Here is an 8,103-nt window from a genome sequence, read left to right on the forward strand (position 1 = left end):
CTCATTAAATCATGGACACTTAAGTAGATCCAAGTTATCTGTGGACATGTTTACTATTTTGTGAGAGCCAATTTTTTCTTTCCTTCCTTCTCTTCCCCTCCCCCACTTTCTCTTCCTCCTCCACCATAAGTTATTTATTTATTCCACAAAAATGGAAATGAAAAACAGATTCATAACCCTACCACCAAATCAACAGACTGAAAGCAATTTCTAAAGTGAGCCACACATCACAATGGTCCCATCATAGAATTTCAAAGTCCTTCATGAAAAACTATTATTCTTTTTATTGTATTTTACAGATGAATCAAAGATAGCTTGTAAAGACCTTCAGAGTTAATGGAAAGCCCAGGAATTAAACATGGGCTCTGTGTTCTATGCCAATAGGCTAGTGTTTAAAATACATTAAATAATCCAGCCTAGCATCTAAATCCTGATAGTATATACAGTATATGAAGAAAGGTTCTATCTATACGTACACTACACATATATACACACCAAAAGAACCCAAAACTCTGATTGAATTAAAGAAATTAAAGAATTTTTTGAAAAATGTTTAAAATAGGGAGTTTTTGTTAAAGTATTCCTTATATTGTTACATATTTATATTCTTAGTGGTCACTTTATGCAACTTATTTTGTTTTTATTTTTTTAAGATTTTATTTTTTTTAAGGTAATCTCTACACGCACCATGGGGCTCAAATTCACAACCCCGAGATCAAGCGTGCATGTTCTACTGACTGAGCCAGCCAGGCATCTCTGCAATTTATTATATATTAAAAGTTATAAATTCTACTTAATCCTATTAAATCCTACGTATTATTGATTAAAAATACAAAAGAAAACACTGTGCCCTCCTATTATGCATCATTAACTAGAAAAAAAATGGTTTTTTAAATTCAGCATTATCAACAAAGTTAAATCACTGAAATAAGTTTAGTTTCTCAGGTTGGAAAACATCCCTACAAAAATGAAAATCATTTATCATTTTAATCCTTTAGTGTAAAATCATTCAAAACTAGTAATCTCCACATGTATATTGTCCTATGAATCTAAGATTTTAAAACTCCATATCTATGGAGGGTTTTTTTGAGAGAGCCTTTCAAACAATTGGGGGATGATATCAATTTTTCTACAATAATAAAAGATTTAAACACAGCTCTTTATTATGGCAAATAATCATGTTCCGGAAGCAACTACTAATCTGAGAACTGAAGCATGAATTTAAGACTTAAGAGCCAGATCAATCTCTTAACACTAAAGGTGTGCTAGTATTTCAACTTCCCAAGTGTATGCCATGGCAACAAGGAAGTTATACAACTTCATTACATTATAAATGCCATCTCTCCAGTCTTGAATACATAACATGGAAATTTATTTGCAATGATTGTTTTGAGTACTTAATCATTAAGAAGTGTGCACGGTCTTGCATGTACATGTGTATGCCTTTTAACGCATCAGACAAAACTTAAGTATCTCAATGAGTTTAACAGTCTCTTCCATATTAGTCACTCTTAGAGGTTAGATCCTTACTCTAAATGATGCTACAGTTGTCCACATTACTAAAACTCCTTTTCAGTCTATAGGTAGATCTGATTTTTAGAAATAGTAATTGCCTTCTCAGAGTGAATGTGACTTTTAGAAACAGCCTGAAGTTATTTCCTATTTTCTGTCCAAAATCCTTTCTGAGTCATATCTGATAAATGAAATGAGATATCATGTGGCTAAGACCCCCTTTTCCCTTAAAAACAAGGAGCAAATTTAAAGTACTGAGCTATTTTCATACGTGGCTCTTAAACTGGCTTAGAAGGCAATTACCAAAGAAAGGTAGTTCCAAAAATATTTTGAGTAATGCTAGTATTCTTGAAATAAGTGTATAGCTTTCAGGGTGACTAAAGTAGACTTATTTTAGTTAAGTGTATAAAATAAATGTCCTTACTTTAAAGCAAGGATGGATAACCAACCAGGCCCTATACAATATGGTCTCCTGGCCCCTCCCTTTACTTTTCTGACCAATCTCCTGCTACTCTATCACTCTAACCCAGTCACACTGGGTCTTGTAGTTTCTTGCATTCTAGTCAAGATTCTGTACCTCAGGGCCTTCTTACTTGCTGTTCTCTTTGCCTGTGTCCTGCCCCAGGATTATCTGCAAGGTTTACTCCCTCACCTCCTTCAGGTCTTTAGTCAAATACCTATCACCTTCTCAATGAGGTCTGTTCTGCATCCTCCTCCTATCACATCCCCCCTGTTCCTTCTTCCCCTTCTCTGCTTTATTTTCTCCTGTATGTGTGGATGTATGTATAAAACTGTTCATTACAGAAATTTTCAAACATACACAAAAGTAGAGAGAATATGAGAAATCTCAGGTATCCATCATCTACTTTCAACAACTTTCAATATATGGCCAATCTCGTTTCATTTATGCTCCTCCTCCCTCCAAATTATTTTGGAGCAATAATCCAGACATGATATTTTAATTCATAAATACATAAGATCTCTAAAAGGACTCTTGTTTAAAACCCATTCATTATACATTGTCATGCCTACAAAAACTAACAATTCCTTTTAATCAAATATCTAATATTCAAATTTCCCCAATTTTTCATTAACATCTTTTTACAGTTAGTTTGCTCAAAGCAGGATCTAACTAAGGTCAATATGCTGCATTTGGTAGATATACCTCTGAAGTCTCTTTTAAACTTAGAGCTTCCTCTCCCTTTCTTGTTTCTTTTATTTACTTCTTGAAGAAATGAGGTCATTTGGGGAGCCTGCTTGGCTCAGCCAGTTAAGTGTCTGCCTCCGGCTCAGGTCATGATCCCGAGATCCTGGGATCGAGACCTGTGTCAGGTCTCCCTGCTCAGCACGGAGTCTGCTTCTCCCTCTCCCTTCACCACCCCCCTCATACTCTCATGCTCGCTCTCTCAAATAAATAAGGACATAAATAAAATCTTTCAAAAAAAAAAAAAGAGAAATGAGGTCATTTATCCTTAAAACATGAAATATTTTACTTATTTATTTTATTGCCTGTGTCTTGGTTTAGAATGTAAACACAATAAGGCAGAGCTTTTACTTTTAGTCTGTGTGAGTGGTATCAGCATCTAGACCAGTGCCTGTCACATAAAAGACATCAATAAATACTCAGTGAATGAATATTTGGGGTTCATGTCAAAAGTCCGTTGCCCACCCAAAAGCAGAAACTCCTAATCACAGCACTCTGTCCTGCTGAGTCTGAACTGGGACTCCCGGTTTTCTAAATATAGTGCAGGGAGCCATCACCAAGTAACTAGATTTGGTACCCAAGGTGAAATCTATTTGCTATCCCTGCTTTACCAACCCCCTTTCAAAGTGTACTTCTATCTCCAAAACAAATTCAATGAACCCTGTATGATGAAATTTAGCTGAAGTTCAGCATAATAAATAGCTGACTGTATTTCTTGTCAAGTATGTGTAAACATTTCTTAGCTTATTTTAGACAATTTAGGGGAGAAAGAAAGTTGTAGCCAAAAAAATGATAGGAAAAGAAACTGCAGAAGATGGTGGGAAACTAGGGTACTACATATTTTTAGAATTAGCAACACCCCAAGGGTTCATTATAAAAGAAAAATCAGTAATAAATACTTTGAAAAGGAAGTAAATTACATGTGTATTGAATTTAGAACTTTTTTTTTTAACTACATGAATGGTCAAGATTAACTGGGGAATGACAAATGTCCAAATTTTCCCATTTATAGGCAACAGCAACATATTCTATTTTTCTGTAAATGGTATTTTGTGGTGTATAAAAAAGTCTTACAGGGGTAATACAAGGAGTACTATGTAGAATTCTAGTTCTTTGAAACAGAGTTTACTGCAGCAAAGAAAAAATCGAAAACATTGTCTACACATTCTGAAAAAATAATCACATCTTCTTAGACTCATTTACAATTCATTTCTCTTAAATTACCCAACAAAGCTCTTTGCCTCTAAGTTTATTTCTGAAGGAAGCTATGTTAATTGAAAGGCTCCAATCAGATATTCATACGTTTCGATTATTCATTTCTATTTAAAAAGGAAAAAAAATGATAAATTCCTTGATATTCCCTCAAGAAATCATTGTTGCTTCTTTATTACTTGCAAATTAATTCAGCAACAACAACAGAAATTGTGTAGGGCCTAATAAGTGTAATATGTTAGGCAATTATTTTCAACCTTTGAAAGGAAAATTAGAAGTGGTCTTTCAAGATAAGGTAAGAAAAGCTAGTGGCATACCTTGAAATTATATCTAGCTGTTTCAGTGACCAATATTTCTTGTTTTGAGATTCCCACACATTAGCGTGGGGGAAAATCTTCTCTGGCAGAGGTCAAACTTAAAGAAAAACAACAATACTCCCCCCTTCCCCCACCACCACATGTGTAAAAAAACCTCCAACAACCCAAATCCCTTGAAAGAATGATTTGTTTACTTTTCCTGTGTAATATATTTAGAGGGAATATGGAAAAGATGGCTAGAAATCTATAAACAGAAAGTGCTAAGTGGAATTCACTGTTTATAGATTTTAGCTAGAATTTCGTCCCTTATATAATGTTGCCAGGAATCTTTTATACTGTACTCTTTAAAAACATCTTCATCAGGTTTCCTTCTTTCATTGATTTTCCTCTTCCTTCTTTCCACTGGCTCCTAAATTTGTTTCATTCTTTTTAATTAAATGACATAAATGTAACTTTTGGAGTAACACTATTTTTCCAAAAAAACTCCTAGAAACCATCTTAGTGCCATCATATACCTGTCATTTTGAAATTTTAATATATTATATACTGTATAGTTAAAATATATGTAATGAAATAATCCATATAAATCTTTCCAATTTAATAAATATTAGGTCTATAAATAATAGGTCTATATTGATGTACAGTGGTAAGATGTAGGTGTTTGAGAATATTAGAAAGATAGTTTTCAATTCTAAGTCTGGGCTTAAAATCTTCATCAGGGGCACCTGGGTGGCACAGCGGTTAAGCGTCTGCCTTCGGCTCAGGGCGTGATCCCGGCGTTATGGGATCGAGCCCCACATCAGGCTCCTCCACTATGAGCCTGCTTCTCTCTCTCCCACTCCCCCTGCTTGTGTTCCCTTTCTCGATGGCTGTCTCTCTCTCTGTGTCAAATAAATAAATAAAATCTTCAAAAATAAATAAATAAATAAAATCTTCATCAACCCCAGAAGTTTGTCTGCAAACAGTTGTTCACAAAGCAGGATTACTACAGTACAGTCCTCATCATCTGACCCACTGGACAACTACAATAAGGCATACTCTGAATCACAAGATTCTGAATCTACAAGTGACATTATGACAACCGGAAAAGCTGAAACAAAGTCAAATAGCAACCTATGGAGACTTCGCCTTTCAACATGCCTGACTAGCATTCAGCGGTACCCCACTCACTTCCCTGACCTGTGCTTTTCAGTCATGTCTTGAAGAGTTCCCAATGATACCAGGAAACCTTCAGTGCCAGGCTTTGCCAGTCAACACTAACTTCTGCCTTCAGACTCCTGTGATTGAGCCAAGATGTTGTGTCAGTAGCTTCCTTAAAGTACAAATGCCTCTGGCAAATCTAGTTTGTAAAAGCTACAGAAAAAGTTCAACATAATCAACTAACTGGAAGGTCACTGAAATGACAACTCTAAGGAGAGCACAGATTCTCCCCCCTTCACCCCAAATCTGTCACTAAGACACAATTTCCAGCTTTTTTTTAAAGTCAATAAATACTACCGTTATTGCATTATAGCACCTCTAACACATTAATGAAAACCTAGGTGACGGTTTTCTCTTTAAAAGATGTACATTTATTAGATGAGGCATTAAAACCACTTCACCATATGCAACTTTCCATACACTTAACTGTTCTATTTCCAATTGTTTGTTTTAAACTCAAGACCTCTTTAAACATACTACAGGAAGGAGACAGGTTAGAGGATTGGAGAGAAATATGAAAATAGCAAATGTCTCACTTATCTTTTCTGATGGAACCACCAGAAACTAAAATCTGGGGGCAAGTATATTACACAAAGTTAAATTCAAGACTAATTAGGATAAGTGAAAGTATTCACTGTTACTACAGTTCTGATCATTATTCATCTCAGGAAATAACTAATAAAAATCATGCCTGATTTAAATTTTTGGTACCCTCCAGTTTGGTTCCACTACCAAAATAAATAAGCTTGTCCTCAGAGTTAAGCATTTTCCTCCAGAAGAGGTTGTTGGTGTGAATAAAAAAAAAAAAAAGGGAATTCATATGATGTATTTGTACAATAAGGACAATGTTTTGAGAGATGTAAATCTGATCACTCTGAGAAAACATTTCCTGTTTTAAAGGAAACACCATAAACTGAAACAGAGTAACTGAAGAAACTGAACCTTCTCCACAATTCAAAAATTTGAATTCACACTACAATATAAATTAAAAAAAAAAAAGCACCTTACATCTCTCCCCAATTATAATACATATTCAATGTAGAAAAAGACAAAACCAGTTCTGAAACAAAAGATCAGCTGCTAGGAAAACAAAATAACATTTTGCAGAGGAGGAAAAGTACACAGCCTTTGAACCAAAACAAACAGATGACCTTTTCAAACACTTAAAGCTTCAGTGCTTGGCACAACCAGCATCTGTGGATAAAATGCTCACTCAATTATTTGTTAACATACTGTCTGATGACTACACGATGGGAAGGCTGTTGATGCTGTTAAAACCAAGACACATTTCCACACATTTGTGTGTAGTGATTAATATCTGTCAAATCTACATTTAAAAAAAATTCTCTGCCCTCCCGCCCCCCATCATTGCTCTCTTGCCTCATAGGAGACCTGAGTGTACAAAAATAAAAGTAGATGGTGAGATGAGTTTATGATTTACAGCATTTTCCAAACTCGAAGCATTTTTCAAGAGTCCTTTGAGGTTTTAAGATTCAAATACTATGCAAGAAGAATTATTGTTTGAACTACCTAACAATTACCCAGACTTCTTTCAGACTTCAGTTAACCTGTAACTAAAATGAGCATCTTTAACTTTTCCACGGGGCATTGGAGAACGAGTTCTTACTCATAAATGCTTTCAGGTCCTCAGACACTAGGCGCGGTGGAAGATCAAGAGTATCCATCAATTAGAGAGCTTTTCCGGACCTCAGTTTACCCACTTACGAAAACGGGCGTATTAACTTGTTTCGTAGGGACCCCAGAGGTGTAATTAATTAGTGTTTTTAAACGCTCTGAGATCCAGGGATGAAAGGAAATGCGAGAGACACGCAGAGAAGATGACAATAATCACAACAATAAAAAGAATGACTAACTTGGAAGTCTGCGTTATGTAAGGAAGGAGAAAGAAGTTAGCAGATTCGCACAAACAAAAGAAAAGCCCACCGCCCCCTTTGTTTCTCTTTCATTTCTCTCTTCCTCCCCGCCCCCGCGGAGCTCCCCTCCCGCAGCATGCGGCCCGGCGCGGGGCGCTGGGCTCGGACTTGGCCGGCGCGCGCCGGACTCCCGGGCGAAGGGGGAGGGCGCGTCGGGCCGGCTCCTGACAAAGGCGCTTCCTCCTGCGAGGGCGCGGGATGCCGGCGCCGCAAACTCAGCTCCCGGCCGCCTCCAGCGCAGGGGCGCGCAGACGGGCGGGGAGAGCCGGCCGGTCACCCCGGGCAGCAGCCGAGGAAGTTGCGTTCCCGCCTTGCCTGCACCCCTCGCCGACCCCGTCACCATCCCTCCCGCGGCGCGCCGCGGCCACACTCACCGGACAATTGCTGGTGGCCGCAATCCTAGCACGGCCCCGAGATCCGGAGCGAGGGGGTGAAGTGTGCGTACGCGAGGAGCGCGAGGAGACAGCCCAGCGTTCTGCCGCCGCCTTCCTCGCCAGCCGACCAAGCCCCGCAAGGGAAGTTGGCCGCTGAGCCGAGTGCTGAGGAGCCTCGGGCGGAGGGAAAGGCGCGGGGCCCGCTTTGTGGTGCGCTCCCGGAGGGCTCGAGGCAAATCCGAACGCGCGGCGCGGCTGGTGCTGCTGGTGGAGGCGGCGGCCGCGGCGGAGCCCCCCGACGGTCCCTCCGCCTCACACCGCCTCTGGGTCACTGACACACACTCGGAAGG

General features: G+C 38.7%; 1 protein-coding gene across 4 annotated transcripts in view; it reads right to left on the bottom strand.

Moving 5' to 3' along the window:
• PELI1 (pellino E3 ubiquitin protein ligase 1) overlaps window positions 1-7,885 on the bottom strand; it is a 135,335-nt gene extending 127,450 nt beyond the window's left edge. For all 4 annotated transcript variants that reach the window (XR_004624932.1, XR_004624933.1, XR_004624934.1 and 1 more), the window contains exon 1: window positions 7,754-7,885. The gene's annotated coding sequence lies outside the window, so the exon portion shown is untranslated. The remainder of the gene's footprint in view (window positions 1-7,753) is intronic.
• Between the last annotated feature and the right edge of the window lie 218 nt (window positions 7,886-8,103).

Source organism: Ailuropoda melanoleuca, chromosome 4 (assembly GCF_002007445.2).
Source record: "Ailuropoda melanoleuca isolate Jingjing chromosome 4, ASM200744v2, whole genome shotgun sequence".
Classification (NCBI taxonomy): Eukaryota; Metazoa; Chordata; class Mammalia; order Carnivora; family Ursidae; genus Ailuropoda; species Ailuropoda melanoleuca.